This window comes from Phoenix dactylifera, chromosome 15 (assembly GCF_051530095.1).
Source record: "Phoenix dactylifera cultivar Ajwa chromosome 15, Ajwa_hap1_PhDact_Kaust_v1.1, whole genome shotgun sequence".
Lineage (NCBI taxonomy): Eukaryota > Viridiplantae > Streptophyta > Magnoliopsida > Arecales > Arecaceae > Phoenix > Phoenix dactylifera.
The window spans coordinates 23,225,810-23,241,231 of record NC_143204.1 but is presented as its reverse complement, the minus strand read 5'-3'; the positions used below and the strand labels follow the sequence as shown (position 1 = coordinate 23,241,231).

Genomic DNA, 15,422 nt, shown 5'->3' with positions numbered 1-15,422 from the left:
ACAGGCTCGGCTTCTCCATCATTCCGGAGGCTTTCCGGCCTCATTCTCAAAGAAGCAAAGGCCAAAAATGAAGGAGGAGAAGAATGTGCTCACCTTGCCTCCTGCGAGGTCCTCCCGACCGGATCGACAGCGACCGCGTCGATTCCTCCCGCGGCAAGGTAAAACCCAATCTCTTTCTCTCTCTCTCTTTTTTTTTTGTGTGTGTGGACGGCTCTCGACGGATGCCCTAGGAAGAGGGGAGGTCTTGGCCCGGTTGCTAGGGTTTTTATCACCCTAAGATCCCCCTTTCCGGTGGATTCGGGAGGAGGGGGGAGGAGGATTTCCGAAAAACAGGGGAGGGAGGGCGTTTCAATCGGGAGACTCCCTCCCCCTTGCACGTGTTGGGCCGCCCTTGCTCAAGGGCCAGCCCAACTCAAATGTGGGCCTTCACACCCCCACCCCCCATCAAGTGCCAAAGCTCCTTTTTCCTCCTCTTTTCTCCCTTCAAAGTCATAGTGTCCTGTCACTGTGCTCGCCAGAAAACGGAGCTGCCGAACGTCGCCGGAGTCGAGGTAAGGCCCTAGACTTCTTTCCCTTTCCTTCCTCTTTTTCCCACGACTAGGAATCACAACTGCCGGCCGAGAAATTGGCCAAAAATCGACCGGCAAAAGAAGAACCTATTTTTTCCCCTATTCCGGTCAAGTTTTTCTTCCTCTTTTCGGCCACTAACGCTGCTGCCTCTTGGCGCCGAACCTTCGGTTGAGTCTCACGACCTCCGTACTCTCCTCCACGATATAGCCGTGGCCGTCGGTGAGCAGCCAATGGCCAAAAATCAATCAAAGGTCCAATTTCCTTGTTTTTCGGGCCTTTTTCTTGGATTTTTCGTCGGCCGGCCACCGCCACCGGCCATCACCACCACCAACTGCCACCTTGCTGGACCACCATAACCACAGCCACCAGCCGACCTTCCTTCCTCCCCTATTTACTGAGAAAAGAAGAAGAAGAAAAAAGAAAACAAAAAAAAAAGAAGAGGAGGGAGAGAACCATCCCTCTTTTTCTCTCTCTTATTTTCTCTCTCTTCACTCTACACTTCTCTCACTACTTTCTCTCTCCTCTCTCTACTTTCTCTCTAGAAAAATCTAAGGAACCCAGTATTGGGTCCTATTGACTTAATCTATGATTCCTAATTGACCCCTATAAAGGGCCCTGATTCGCCATGATGCTCGGACTATCTACTGAACCGATTATCTTGATCCTGTTGAATGTTCTCAAAATCTTTATTGATGAGCCAAGTTGATTAATTTTAGCTTTGATCGAGTTCATGCCCTATGATTTATTGATCGAATCGCTCGAACCTAACCCATCCGAAATTGTTGAACGTTATCATCCAATTAATCATTCCTATTTTTTATTATTTTAATTTGATTAAAACCATCAAACAGAAATTGATTTTACTTTCAATATATTTATAAAGTTAACTGTTTCACCTAGCGAAAAGAAATAGGTAAGTAAGCCTTATTACTAGTTTTCGAAACTCCTTATTTTCTTTTAAATGACCATGTCTTCCCCTCCCATCCTCGTTTCTTTATAGGGGTTGTAAAAATACCTAATTTCTCTTCCGAATAGGAAGTTGAAGGTTCTCTACGGGAATCCTTCGGCCATTATACTCTCGTCGAGGGTCTTCCGCGCGGATATTTGTCGAGGCTTTCTCGAATTGTTTGGATGCGGCTTTGGGAGTCGTGGCTTGCAGGAGGGGGAGCGAATGGATAGGGAATGACACTCGGTGCACCAGAAAGGCTATGAGAATCGTCGCTTTGGCCGAGTGGTTAAGGCGTGTGCCTGCTAAGTACATGGGGTTCCCCCGCGAGAGTTCGAATCTCTCAGGCGACGAATTTATACAATATCTTTTTTTATTATTAAGTCAAACTATAATGTAGAGTTGCTTTTTCTCTTTATTTTTTTTTTTGAATGGTCATATATCAAAACGGCTTTCACTTATTAAAGAGCTCTCAAATGGCGGTAATGGGGATTTGGAGTTCCTCACTTCCATCACTTATTAAGAGCACTAATAGAAAAGCATAGTTTTCTCTCTTGGTCAAGTTCATTATGGCAATTAGTGCCAGTTAACAAAAAAATTGCACCATTCAAAAGAATAGTCCTCGTTATTTTAGTTAATTGTGTAAGACATTCACATACTATGACATATTATCTGTTGCTTTCATTCACAAAATTTGCATGATACACAGAGAACTGAATCCGGATGGTGTGATCACAAATAATAATTTTAGGTTTTGTGTTGAGAAGAGGTTGAAGAGCCTCAACAACGATTGTCATACTTGGTCCTGAATCAAGATGGCATAATCACCAATAATAATGGGGAGAAAAAACGGTGCTATGAGGTCAATTTTAGTTGTCTCCTGCTGGTTTTGTGTGGGAGAAGAGGTTGAAGAGCCTTGACGACGATTGTCATATTTGGTCGGAAGTCAGCTTCGTATTGAACACACAGTGCTGCAACTGCTGCCATCTGAACATGACAAACGCATCCAGATGCATATATCCATTCAACTTGCTACATATTCAATGATTTTAAGTCTCCAAAATATCCTTTTAAGATATAAAGGAACTTGCGATGTTTGATATATACAGACATTGTTTGGTCCACAGAGAGGAAAGCAAGGAGATACCTTTGCAACAGCTTTTGGTGGATAATCATGGTTTAGCTTAGGATCCACACACTGTTTAACTTTGTCTTCACTCAACCTTGGAGTTGCCTTTATTATCAACATAATTCAAGATTAAAAAACAACAACAAAGCAAACAATAGCCATTGTGATGACAACACTGCAGAGTGGAACCTACCCAAGTAACAAGGCTCTGCTGTCCTTTTGCCATTGTATGATCTACGGGCTTTCTTCCTGTTAGAAGCTCTAAAAGAACGACGCCAAAGCTATAAACATCACTTTTCTGTGTCAATTGCCCGGTCATCGCATACCTGTAAAACAATCGTATAAGAAATATAGGAGAAATTTTTATCATCATCGACAGTTTGTTACTGTGCGAGTTTAGCTTGTGAGCAAAAACTACACAAATTCTTCTCAGAAAGATACTGGATACTCTATATTTGATCGAACAATTATATACTACGAAGGTCGGGAAATGTCACTCTGAAGTTATACCAATTTGCTAAATTCATCCAATATTTACTCCTTCCATTGATAAGAAAGAAAAAAGGGGGAAGGAAGAAGCACTGAAGTAAGCCTACTTTGGAGCATGATAACCAAAAGTTCCTAAACTCGAGTTGAATGCAGGCGAGCTGCTGTGTCAGGAGACTGGTTAGTTAAATTGAAGTCAGCAATTTTGGACTCATAATCATCGAACAGAAGAACGTTGCTGGATCTGACATCCCGATGAACAATCGATGGCTGGACTTTTTCGTGAAGATACTCAAGACCCCTTGCTGCACCATAGGCAATTTTCACTCTTTGATTCCAGGTCAGCGCAGGTCCAGGTTCAGCACCTTGCACTCCTTTCCTCCCTGTGCCAGAAAATTGACTTCCCTAATATTAAAAACTATTTCATGAAATCGTCTACGAACAATGTATAAAACTTGTAGGTAGGGTATAAATCCAGTACCATGTAAAGTGTCATGTAAAGACCCAATAGTTGCAAACTGATATACTAATATCCGATTATTCGCTTCTAAACAGTATCCCAACAACTGAACAAAATACTCATGTTTAAGTCTCGAAACCATTGATAACTGCATCAACCATGATAAGAAAGAGATGGTCAAATAAGGTGAAGTTAGCAGCAAACCATGCACTTGCAACTTACATAATGTAACAGTTCTGCTATGTAAGAATCACCTGAGCAGAAAATTCTGAATCAGGGTCATTTGAGACACTAGGATCCAGCTTCTTTATAGCAGCAGGCTCTCCTGTACTCAGAGTTGCATGAAAAACCTTACCATAGGAACCTTCCCCAATCAATGCCTTCTGCCCAAAATTAGAGGTTAATCGATTCAGTTCAGCCAATGGTATTGCTGGTATCTCGATCGGCAAAGATTTTGGGGCGGCACCACTTCTGGCAGGAATGGGCCCTCTTGGATCTCTATAATGACCTAAATAATCAATCAACAATGATGCCTATAAGCCACTAGCTAAAATCTGCAAACACCACAATATAAATCAATCCAATTACCGATTCAATCCGTATGAGTTGAGAGAATCTATGTGATCTCTATTAGAAGAAGGGGAGGGGTGTGGGAGAAGAGGTATGTCCTTGTGTATCTCAGTTAGCATTTAGCATGTTTGGCTAATTACATGCATGAATATGACCCAGATGATAATTAATTTGGAAGCATGCATATCTTATTTATATCAAATATTGGGGAGACGGTGGTTAAATAACAAATGGATCATCACTCCATTCAACATCTAGAACCTTTTTAGCCAACACGTCTGGCTGCTTCAAGATTTGAGTTTCATGAGTAAAAACCAAGGTACTTTTTTTGTTTTCTTGATGAAAAAATGCAGTAATTACTAGCTCATGGTCTAACATCAGAAGAATATTGATATACTAAGGCAAGACCATCCTAGTTCACAAACAGAGCTCTTTCGAGCATTTGTACAGGTTGATCAGTTAATTCAAGAATGTGAAAGAACAAAATCAGAAACCTTGTCACTTATATTTTAAAGGAAAATTCCAGTATTATCTGATGAGTTTCGAAAGCTTGTCCTGAACTGTTACATAGCGGCAGTCAGAGGCATTCCTGTCATGATAATACTTTGTGGCATGCTCTCTTCGGTGGGCGTGCTCCTTGTGAATGCTTGAATCAAAGCAGAGGTTTCAATCTCAGGCCTTATTTCTTTGGGGATGAGAATGAGAGGAGTGCTCTCTGAACTCACTCACTTACATTACATATTGACACTTAGAGAACTTTATTAGATGATCTCCATATGGACCCCAAAAATCCAAACAACCTCTATTATAGCTTGATAACGCCATTATGTTGAGCACTAAAATTCCTATGAGGACGGCATCATTTCTAGAACCAGCAAGTCAGAACTCTCTTTATTCTCTTTTCAAGAAACCCCAAAGCATCATTCCATAAAATAAAAGATCTTTCAACAAACATGCACTAGTCGCTTGCACCTAGGTATCTATATATTGGAAGAAACACCTAGATATCTGTATCAGCTCTCATTGTTTCTCAATAATAATAATAAAAGCAAGTTGAGAGCTGTTGCTGGAAATTGGACCCGGGGGCCGCCGCGAAGCTGGGGAAGGAGGAGCTCCGCCGCGGGGAGGGCGGACGGCGGTGCGCCGGCCGGCTGCGTCCTCCTGTGCCCTCCTGGGATGTGTGAGAGAGCGAAGAGGAGAGTGCGTCCTGTCCTGTCCCGTCCTGCAAAAAAGAAGCCGGTGGCCGGGCTCCCCGGCGCCGGCCCTCCGATGCTTAAGTCAGAGGGGGCAAATATGTGGAGAGAGCAAGCCAGAGGGTGAAGAAGAATAAGAGGATATTGGTGCTTAATCGTCTGTGCTGTTGTGTTCCAGTCCCTCCTCCCTCTCTTTCCTCCCAGGCTCCCTTTTATAGAGGGATTTTATGTTGCCCGGGAGGTGACAGGGAGTTTGTCCTCTTTTGTAATAATTGGGCATGATTTGGCCCATTAATGGCATAGTGGAAAATAAGGCCGACTCAGACCGGAACCAGGGAGTTGTCACGGTCGATCGGACCTGTTGGAATGGTTGAACCGCCGGCTGTGGTAGGCCCGGGGTCCATGGATGGTAAGCGCATTTATTACCGAATGAACCGGCGGTCAGGGAGAGCCATACGCTTTGATGGTTCAGTGATCCGGAGATCGTCTTGAGCCGTGTTCATTAAATGACTGAGCGCATCGGAGACTTGAGGAGGTCTCATGCATTAATGGCAGGTCGTGCCAAATACCTGCAGAGATCTTATGCCTTGACGGCTTGGAGATAGCGGCAGGTTGTAATGGAGTTGTCAAGTCCCTCAGGGGGTTAAGTAGGAGTTGAACATCTGGTCAAGGCAATCGGCTCGGCAGGGGTGCCGAGCCGAGTTGGTCGCCCAATGGGGCGCCCTGTGGCGGGGTTGCTTCTAATGCTCCTGGTCGGCGCCCTTTGGTCGGCTTTTTCTAGCCGAGCGCCTTTATTCCGCGCGCTTTCCTCTCTGGTCAGCGCCTTCTAATCGAGCGCTTTTCTGGTCGGCGTCCTCTGGTCGGCTCTTTCTAGCCGAGCATCCCTACTTGGTCGTTGGTTGGTCCGAGCGCCTCTTGGCGCTCCGGTCGGCACTCTTGGGCCGAGCATCTTTTCAGATCGGCGCTCTCTAGCCGAGCACCCCTCTGGTTGGTGTTCTTTGGTCGGCACTCTTCGGCCGAGCGCCTTTCCGGTCGACGCTTTTTGGCCGAGCGCCTCCGTGGCGGTATGACTTGAGGTTTTTCCCCCAACACTACCCCCCGACTTCCGAGTTCCAGTTGGCTACCAGCTGGAGCGCGGGAAGTAGCTTTAGTTGGGCCGTTACGAATTTCAAAAATTTTAATAGTTGGAAAATTTTATCGGACGCTTCGAAATGCCTTTAATAGGCGGCGTCTCTTCTTTCCCGAAAAGCCTCATTATTAGGGCACCTTTCGCGAAGCGTCCTTGCGTCGTGGGCTCATGATGGGGCCACACGATCTTCGATTGCGGACGCCTTTCCGCACGATCCGATGGGGCGCTTCAATGTTCGAAGCGCTGGCTCTAATTAAATGTGTCGTTCTGTCTTTTAGACCGACACGTGTTGTCATCTCAACGGGGTGCAGCTTTTCTTTTGCCGATCGGGGCCGTTGGGGAGGTTTATATAAACTCCCCCCTGGCCCTCCGTCCCCTTCCTATTGCCTTCTGCTTCTAGCTTTTCTTCTCCCAGCTTTTCACAGTCCGAAGTTCTTTTCTCCGGCGTCTTCCTGAGGTCCCCCTTTTTCTTTTTAATCTCTCTTTCTCAATGGGTTCTCTTCCCAGTGAGGTTGCATCTACCATGAGCGTCCTGGAGGTCGAAATGACCGAAGAGTGGTTTTTCCCTCTTCAAGGGTTCCGTTTGGAGCCCGCCAGGCGAAGGGATCGGATAACCGATCCTCCGGTAGGCCGGATTGGAGTGCACCTGGAATCACTCTGGGCCGGCCTCCGATTTCCTCTTCACGGCTTCGTGAATGAGTTGCTGACGGTATGCCAGTTGGTTCCGGCGCAACTCACTCCGAATGCCTGGAGGACAGTGATGGGCTTCCTGTCACTGTGTTTACTGCAGGGGATTCCGACCTCTGTCAACGTTTTCCGGCGACTTTTTATCTTTAAGTCGAATCCGGGAGACGGGGAGTGGCTTTACATCGCCCTTCGGGCGGGTCGGCCACTCTTTCATGGTGCCCCCTCGTCCATTCATGGCTGGAAGGAGAAATTCTTCTTTCTTGGCTCTGAACGGTCCTGGGGGTTTGACCCCAGGTGGGGGCCGGCCCAGCTTAAGTCTATCAACAGGCCCCCCCAGCTTTCTCCGCGTGAGCAGGGGATCCTCGACGCCATCCGCAGTCTCGGGGACGGCATCTTACTGAACGGCCTCATATGTGAGGACGCTTTGGTGAACGTGGGCTTGAGCTCGGCGCGTCCCCACGGTAAGTAGTTACAAGATGTCTTTTTATTTCCTTACTGTTCTAATGTTCTAATCCTTTTTGCCTTTGCAGATATCGCAAAGATGGTGACGAAAAGCGAAGTCCTCTACGCCCGCTTCCAGAAGAGGGCAGCCGAGCTCTCGGGCGAGCCCACCGAGCCGAGGAAGAAACAGAAGGTCTCGGCGACCCCAGCGCCCCCGGCGGCAGCGGTGGCCGAGGCGGGTCCTTCTCGCCCCGCTCACTCCGAGGCGGGCCCTTCTCAGCCCGTGCGCCCCGAAGCTGGTCGGAGAGAGGGCGCGGATTCCGGGGGCTCGGGCTCCAGAGAAGCCTCGGTGGCGCCCCCATGCCCAGCGCCTTTAGCGCAGATTCCTGGTCGGCAGGACGCTTCAGTTGCCGACCAGGGGAGGAGTTCCGCGGGTCCCGTGCTTGCACGCCCCGCTATAGTTGTGCGGCGGTCAAATCAGCCGCTCGTTCGACCCCAACCCCCTAGCTCCGAGCTGGGGATCAATCAGGGAGCCTTGGGGTCGGCTCCGCCTAGGCCAGCCGATGCTGGCCTTCCGGGCCCATCGGGCTTGGAAGAACGGGTGCCCCTCGCACTCACCTGGTCGGTATTCGAGGGTGATTCAGCCCTCGAAAATCCTCGAGTAGCGCATGAGATATTCCGGGTCGCGCTGCTCCCAGCCGACCGGGCCGCGATGCAGTCCATGAGCTACAATGCTTTCATGGACATGACCCGCTGTAACGTCGTCCGGGTAAGTAAAATTTTCCACCTGTGTAATCTGTATAGGTTTTCTACTAGTGGCGCCTTATGTTTTTCTTTTCGTCTCTTTTACAGCATTTACACGAGACGGAGATGCTGATGCACCTAGTCCAAGAATACCGGGAGAAAACCCGGAGGTGCCAGCGCGGTTATGACGAGGCCCAGGCGAGGTACCTAGCCGCCGAGGCGAAGTACCAAGCCGCCGAGGCCGAACGTCAGGTGCTCCAGGAAAAAGTTGGAGCATCCGAGGAGGGGGTTCGAGCTCTTACCGCAGAGCTCGATGAGGAGAAGGGCGCGCATGCACTGGCGAGGTCCGAGCTGCGCGCCGCAGAGGCTCGGTTGGCCAAAGCCGAGGAAGCGCTGGCCTCCCGTGAGCAGGAGGTGGGGAATGCCCGCGTTCGCCACTTAGAGCTCGAGCGGGAGCTAAGGGACCTCGAGCGGAAGGCCACCTATCATGAGGCTCGGGAGCAAGCCCCGAGCGCGGTGGCGCTCTTTCGCGAGTCGGAGGAGTTCCGCGACCTCTTAGCAGAGGAGGGCGTGAATGGGCTAATCCAGGGCTTCCGGGACTTCCGCAACCAGCTGCGGCGGCTCCTCCCGGATTTTGATGTAAACCTGCTCCGATCGGGAGCAGGAGTCGAAAGGCCGGAGGCGGAGGCGGAGGCAGAAACTCCGGGGGCCGACCAGGGAGGTCTGGCCGAGGCGGCCGGAGCCGTCCCCGAAGTTGCCGAGGTCGCCTCCGAGGCTATTCCTATCGCTGTCGAGGCCGAGGAGGTCCCGGCTGTTGAGCCCGCCGCCCCCGGCACTGCCGAAGCCGAAGTGGTCGAGCTCGAGCCTTAGAGTGTAATTTTGTCATTTTTGTAAAGTCGGGATGGTCCCCTATACTTGTAAGGGCCGAACCCGAATTTTTGTACTCAGCCTACGGGCTTTTTGAAATGAATATACTTTTTTGGAAACTCGTCTGTTGTAGTCCAAGTTTCTCTGCTCGGATCCATTTTAGGTTCCGAGGACATGGGCCCTAGGGCCTCAGCTTTACCCGCCACAGGGTTTGGTTTTAGGTTTGGCTAGCCGAGCTCCATTGCTCGGCCCTTCGACCAGTGGTATAGCAACGCTTGTGCTTAAGGGATTTGGGCTCGAAGAGTCTTTCCGAGCCTAACCCAGATTTCGACCAAGCCCTAAAGCAGTCACTGGGACAACTTTTTAGCAAAGTTAGTAAACTTTGGGTCCGAGCCCCACATTGCCGGGGCGGGTCGGATTCTTTTCCAGCGAATGGGTCGAATGCTCGTCAGCTCGTGACGGGGATTCAACACTGTTTATACCAAGTTTGTTGGTATCGTGAGTGTTTCACGCCGAGGCGATTGAAAATGCTCCTCTGCTCGGTGTCCGTTCTTTGAGGACGTCGGCAGAGAGAAATCCAAAAGCAGAATAGATAACGTAAAAACATTAAATGGGTACCTTGTACCGTGTGCGTCCTTGCGCCGAGGCGACTGGAGACGCTTCTCTGCTCGGACTCCATTCTTTGGGGACGTCGGCAGAGAAATCCAAGAATAGAATAGACAATATAGAGACATTAATGTGGAAGCATTAATTAAATGGGTACCTTGTACCGTGTGCGTCCTTGCGCCGAAGCGACTGGAGACGCTTCTCTGCTCGGACTCCATTCTTTGGGGACGTCGGCAGAGAAATCCAAGAATAGAATAGACAATATAGAGACATTAATGTGGAAGCATTAATTAAATGGGTACCTTGTACCGTGTGCGTCCTTGCGCCGAGGCGACTGGAGACGCTTCTCTGCTCGGACTCCATTCTTTGGGGACGTCGGCAGAGAAATCCAAGAATAAAATAGACAATATAGAGATATTAATGTGGAAGCATTAATTAAATGGGTACCTTGTACCGTGTGCGTCCTTGCGCCTAGGCGACTGGAGACGCTTCTCTGCTCGGACTCCATTCTTTGGGGACGTCGGCAGAGAAATCCAAGAATAGAATAGACAATATAGAGACATTAATGTGGAAGCATTAATTAAATGGGTATCTTGTACCGTGTGCGTCCTTGCGCCGAGGCGACTGGAGACGCTTCTCTGCTCGGACTCCGTTCTTTGGGGATGTCGGCAGAGAAATCCGGCGATAGAGAACGAGCCGAGCTCGTCGGCTGAAGCCGGCGGACAGCGAGCCGAGCTCGTCTTGGTCAATGAAGACTGCATCCCAACGCATCGGGGCATCCCGATAAACCGGGGCATCTCGACGTCTCGAGGCATCCCGGCCGAGGTCGGGGTAGGAGCGCGAGACGAGCTCGTCCGGTCAGAGAGGACCGCTACTCAATAGTCGATGGAGCACGAGCCGAGCTCGTCCGGTCAGAGAGGACCGCTACTCTAATAGTCGATGGAGCACGAGCCGAGCTCGTCCGGTCAGAGAGGACCGCTACTCAATAGTCGATGGAGCACGAGCCGAGCTCGTCCGGTCAGAGAGGACCGCTACTCTAGTCGATGGAGCACGAGCCGAGCTCGTCCGGTCAGAGAGGACCGCTACTCAATAGTCGATGGAGCACGAGCCGAGCTCGTCCGGTCAGAGAGGACCACTACTCAATAGTCGATGGAGCACGAGCCGAGCTCGTCCGGTCAGAGAGGACCGCTACTCTAGTCGATGGAGCACGAGCCGAGCTCGTCCGGTCAGAGAGGACCGCTACTCAATAGTCGATGGAGCACGAGCCGAGCTCGTCCGGTCAGAGAGGACCGCTACTCTAGTCGATGGAGCACGAGCCGAGCTCGTCCGGTCACTTAAGACCGCACCCCGACGTCTCGGGCCATCCCGACGAATCGGGGCATCTCGTTGTAGCGGGGCATCCTGACCGTGGTCAGGGTAGGAGAACGAGCCGAGCTCGTTGCTGGTGGAGAACGAGCCGAGCTCGTCTTGGTCAGTGGAGACCGCATCCCAACGTATCGGGGCATCCCGAAGAATCGGGGCATCTCGACGTCTCGAGGCATCCCGGCCTAGGTCGGGGTAGGAGAACGAGCCGAGCTCGTTGGCCGATGGAGCACGAGCCGAGCTCGTCGGTGGAAGTCGATGGAGGACGAGCCGAGCTCGTCAGTCACTTAAGACCGTATCTCGACGTCTCGAGCCATCCCTATAGCCGGGGCATCCCGACGTCTCGGGGCATCCCAACCGTGGTCAGGGAAGAAGAATAAACCTGATGGCATGAGATAATCAGGAGAATTGGTGAGCTCGGAATAAGCACGCAAACCATCAGTTTATTGTAAAATGAAATTCATAGAATGAAATTCAATGGTTGAATAATGGGGAACCCCTTAGGGCTCTACTGGTGGTACACGCGGAGATTTTCAGAGCTCCAACTCCGCGGAATGGGAGTCCCATCTAGAGACTCCAATTTGTAAGTTCCGGGTCGGCGGACGCGCGTGACTCGGTATGGTCCTTCCCAGTTTGGGGCCAGCTTCCCTCGCTCAGTTGGTCGGGAGGCCTCAGCTCTTCTGAGGACAAGGTCCCCTGGTCTGAAAGATTTGACTTTGACCCTGGCGTTGTAGTACTGAGCTGTCTTTTGCTGGTACCTCGCCATACGAACTCGGGCGGCCTCCCTTGTTTCCTCGACTAGGTCAAGGTTGCTTCTGAGCTGCAAAGAGTTGGAGTTGGCGTCGTGATGCTTGACTCTTGGAGAAGGAATCCCAATCTCCAGCGAGATGACAGCCTCCGTCCCGTATGTCAGGTTGAAGGGAGTCTCGCCGGTGGGGACGCGGAACGTGGTCCGGTAAGCCCACAGGACATTGTATAGGTCTTCGACCCATTGTCCTTTGGATTTGTCGAGCCTGGCTTTGAGACCCTGCAAAATAGTACGGTTAGTTACCTCGGTTTCTCCGTTCGTCTGAGGGTGCGCGACCGAGGTGAAGCGATGGTCAATGCCAAGCTCGGAGCAGAACTCTCTGAAGTGAATGTTGTCGAACTGGCGACCGTTGTCAGAGATAAGGATGCGGGGAAGCCCGAATCTGCAGATAATGGACTTCCAGACGAAATCCCGCATCTTCTGCTCGGTGATCCGGGCGAGGGGCTCAGCTTCCACCCACTTTGTGAAATAGTCGATGGAGACGACCAAGAACTTTCTTTGCCCGGTGGCCAGTGGAAATGGCCCGAGGATGTCAATTCCCCACTAGGCAAAAGGCCAAGGGGAGCTGATAGAAGTCAAAGGAGCCGAGGGCCGGCGCTGAACATTGGCGTTCCTTTGGCACCGGTCACATCTTTGGACGAAGCCCATAGCATCCTTCTGGAGTGTCGGCCAATAGTATCCTTGGCGTAGAATTTTGTGGGCCAATGCTCGCCCTCCCAGATGGTTTCCACAAATCCCTTCATGGACTTCGCGCATGGCGTAATCAGCCTCCGTTGGGCGGAGGCATCTGAGGAGGGGAGACGTGAAAGATCTCCGATAGAGCCTTCCCTCATATAGTATGTATCGGGTGGCGGAGCGCTTGATTCGGCGAGCCTCTCGTTCATCGGTGGGGAGGACTTCGTCTTGCAGGTAGCTGGTGAGCTCATCCATCCAGCTTGGCTCGAACTCAGTGCAGAGGGTCTGCTCGGGCTCGTCTGTGCTGGGCTTTTGGAGATATTTCAGTACTGCCTCTTTGGGAAGCTCGCTCATGCGAGAGGACGCCAGCTTTGATAGCTGGTCGGCCCTTAGGTTCTCCGACCTGGCAACATGTTGAATATGAAAGGATTCCAAGGTCGAGACGAGATCCCGTACCTTCTGAAGATACTTCTGCATGGTCGAGTCTCTGGCTTCGAAGCCGCCCACAATTTGGTTGACGACGAGCTGAGAATCACTGAAGGCCTTCAAGTCCTTCACTCCTAGCTCTTTGGCTAGCTTAAGCCCGGCGACAAGTGCCTCATACTCCGCCATGTTATTTGAAGCAGGAAATTCGAGGCGCAAGGCTTGCTCGGCAACCACCCCCTCCGGGCTGGTGAGGATAAGTCCCGCTCCGCTACCCCCCGAGTTTGAAGAGCCATCGACATGCAAAGTCCATGTCAAACTCGGGGTCTGCTCCACCGGTGGCTCAGGTTCAGGCTCGACCTCATCCGGTATGGTGCACTCGACTATAAAGTCTGCGAGTGCTTGTGCTTTGATCGCCGGTCTGGGCCGGTACTCGATGTCGAATTCCCCGAGCTCAATGGCCCATTTAGTGATCCGATCCGCACGATCTGATCTCTGCAGGATCTGCTTGACCGGCTGGTCAGTCAGCACAGCCACTGTATGAGCTTGGAAGTAGGGTCGGAGCCTCCGAGCCGAGATGACCAAAGCATAGGCGGTCTTCTCAAGCTTGGAGTATCGGGTCTCGGCGTCCCTTAAGACCCGACTGGTATAATATACTGGCTTCTGGAGTTCGCCCTGCTCTCGGACCAGGACCGAGCTTACTGCTACAGGGGAGACAGCCAGATACAAGTAGAGGAGCTCACCCTGTTGAGGCTTCATGAGCAGGGGAGGGGAAGCCAGTAGGTGCTTGAGCTCTTCAAAAGATTGCTGGCACTCGTCCGACCACAAAAAGTTCTTCGGCTTCTTGAGGGCTGCAAAGAATGGAAGGCAGCGCTCGGCCGAGCGGGAGATGAATCTCCCGAGGGCTGCCACTCGGCCCGTGAGCCGCTGTACCTCTTTGACCGTCCTGGGAGGCGTCATCTCTTGGAGGGCTCGGATCTTCTCTGGATTGGCCTCAATTCCTCGTTGTGTAATGATGAAGTCGAGGAATTTGCCGGAGGTGACCCCGAATGCACATTTGGCTGGGTTGAGCTTCATCTGGTACTTTCGGAGTGTGGAGAATGCTTTATTGAGGTCGGCTATGTGGTCTTGCGCCACCTTGCTTTTCACCAGCATGTCATCCACGTAGACCTCCATGTTTCGGCCTATTTGGTCTTTGAAGATCCGGCTGACCAGCCTTTGATAAGTTGCCCCGGCGTTTTTCAAGCCGAATGGCATCACTTTGTAGCAGTAGGTTCCCCCGACGGTGATGAAGGCTGTCATTTCCTCATCTTCTGGCGCCATGCGGATCTGGTTGTATCCGGAAAAGACGTCCATGAATGCCAGCAGCTCGTGACCCGAGGTGGAGTCCACGAGCTGGTCGATGCTGGGAAGTGGAAAGCTGTCCTTCGGGCAGGCTTTATTCAGGTCGGTGTAGTCCACGCACATACGCCACTTCCCGCTGGCTTTCTTGACGAGGACCACATTAGCGAGCCATTCCGGGTAGGATATCTCCCGGATGAAGCCGGCTTCAAGGAGCTTGCCGACCTCCTCGGCTGCTGCTCGTTGTCGTTCAGGGGCGGCGCCTCGCTTCTTTTGTCGCACGGGCTTGCAGGTCGGCTTCACCTGAAGCCGGTGGACCATGACCTCCGGATCTATCACTGGCATGTCTGCAGGCGACCATGCGAAGACATCCATATTGTCCCGTAGGAAGTTAACGAGGCGACTCCTCTCGTGTTCGCCAAGGCCAGAGCCGACCTGCACGGTTAGCTCGAGAAAGTTCTCTCGTAAGGGAACTTGAATTAACAACTCACCAGGCTCTACCCGCTCTTTCTGGGGGTTGACCCGTGCCTCCATAACTTCAGTTGAGGGCTGGTCAGTCGTTGGGGCAGGCACCTCGGCTGGTTGTCTTGCTTCGTGGGTCGCTAGGTAGCATCGTCTTGCCACCATTTGGTCCCCTCGAACTTCACCGACTCCCTGGCTGGTAGGGAATCGCATCAGCAGGTGGTGAGTTGAGACCACTGCTCGGAGGGCGTTGAGTCCTGGCCTTCCGAGGATGGCGTTGTAAACCGAGGGCAGGCGTATTACAAGGAAGCTCATACCCACGGTACTCTCACGAGGGGCGAGCCCGGCTGTGACCAGAAGGTCGATCTCGCCCTCTACTGGGACTGAATCCCGAGTGAATCCAACTAGCGGAGCATTCATCCTCCGTAGCTGTTCTTTTATCATCCCCATTTTGCAATAAGCACCAAAATACAAAACATTCGCCGAGCTTCCATTATCAACCAGGATGCGTTTTACATCAAAT

At 51.3% G+C, this 15,422-nt stretch overlaps 1 non-coding gene and 1 pseudogene across 1 annotated transcript; one reads left to right on the top strand and one right to left on the bottom strand.

Moving 5' to 3' along the window:
* Window positions 1–1,787: 1,787 nt before the first annotated feature.
* On the top strand, window positions 1,788–1,869 carry TRNAS-GCU (transfer RNA serine (anticodon GCU)). The gene has a single exon. It is a non-coding gene; the product is annotated as a tRNA-Ser (tRNA).
* A 297-nt stretch (window positions 1,870–2,166) lies between these two features.
* LOC149751270 (protein CYTOSOLIC ABA RECEPTOR KINASE 4-like) lies at window positions 2,167–4,986 on the bottom strand (annotated as a pseudogene).
* Window positions 4,987–15,422: the final 10,436 nt, after the last annotated feature.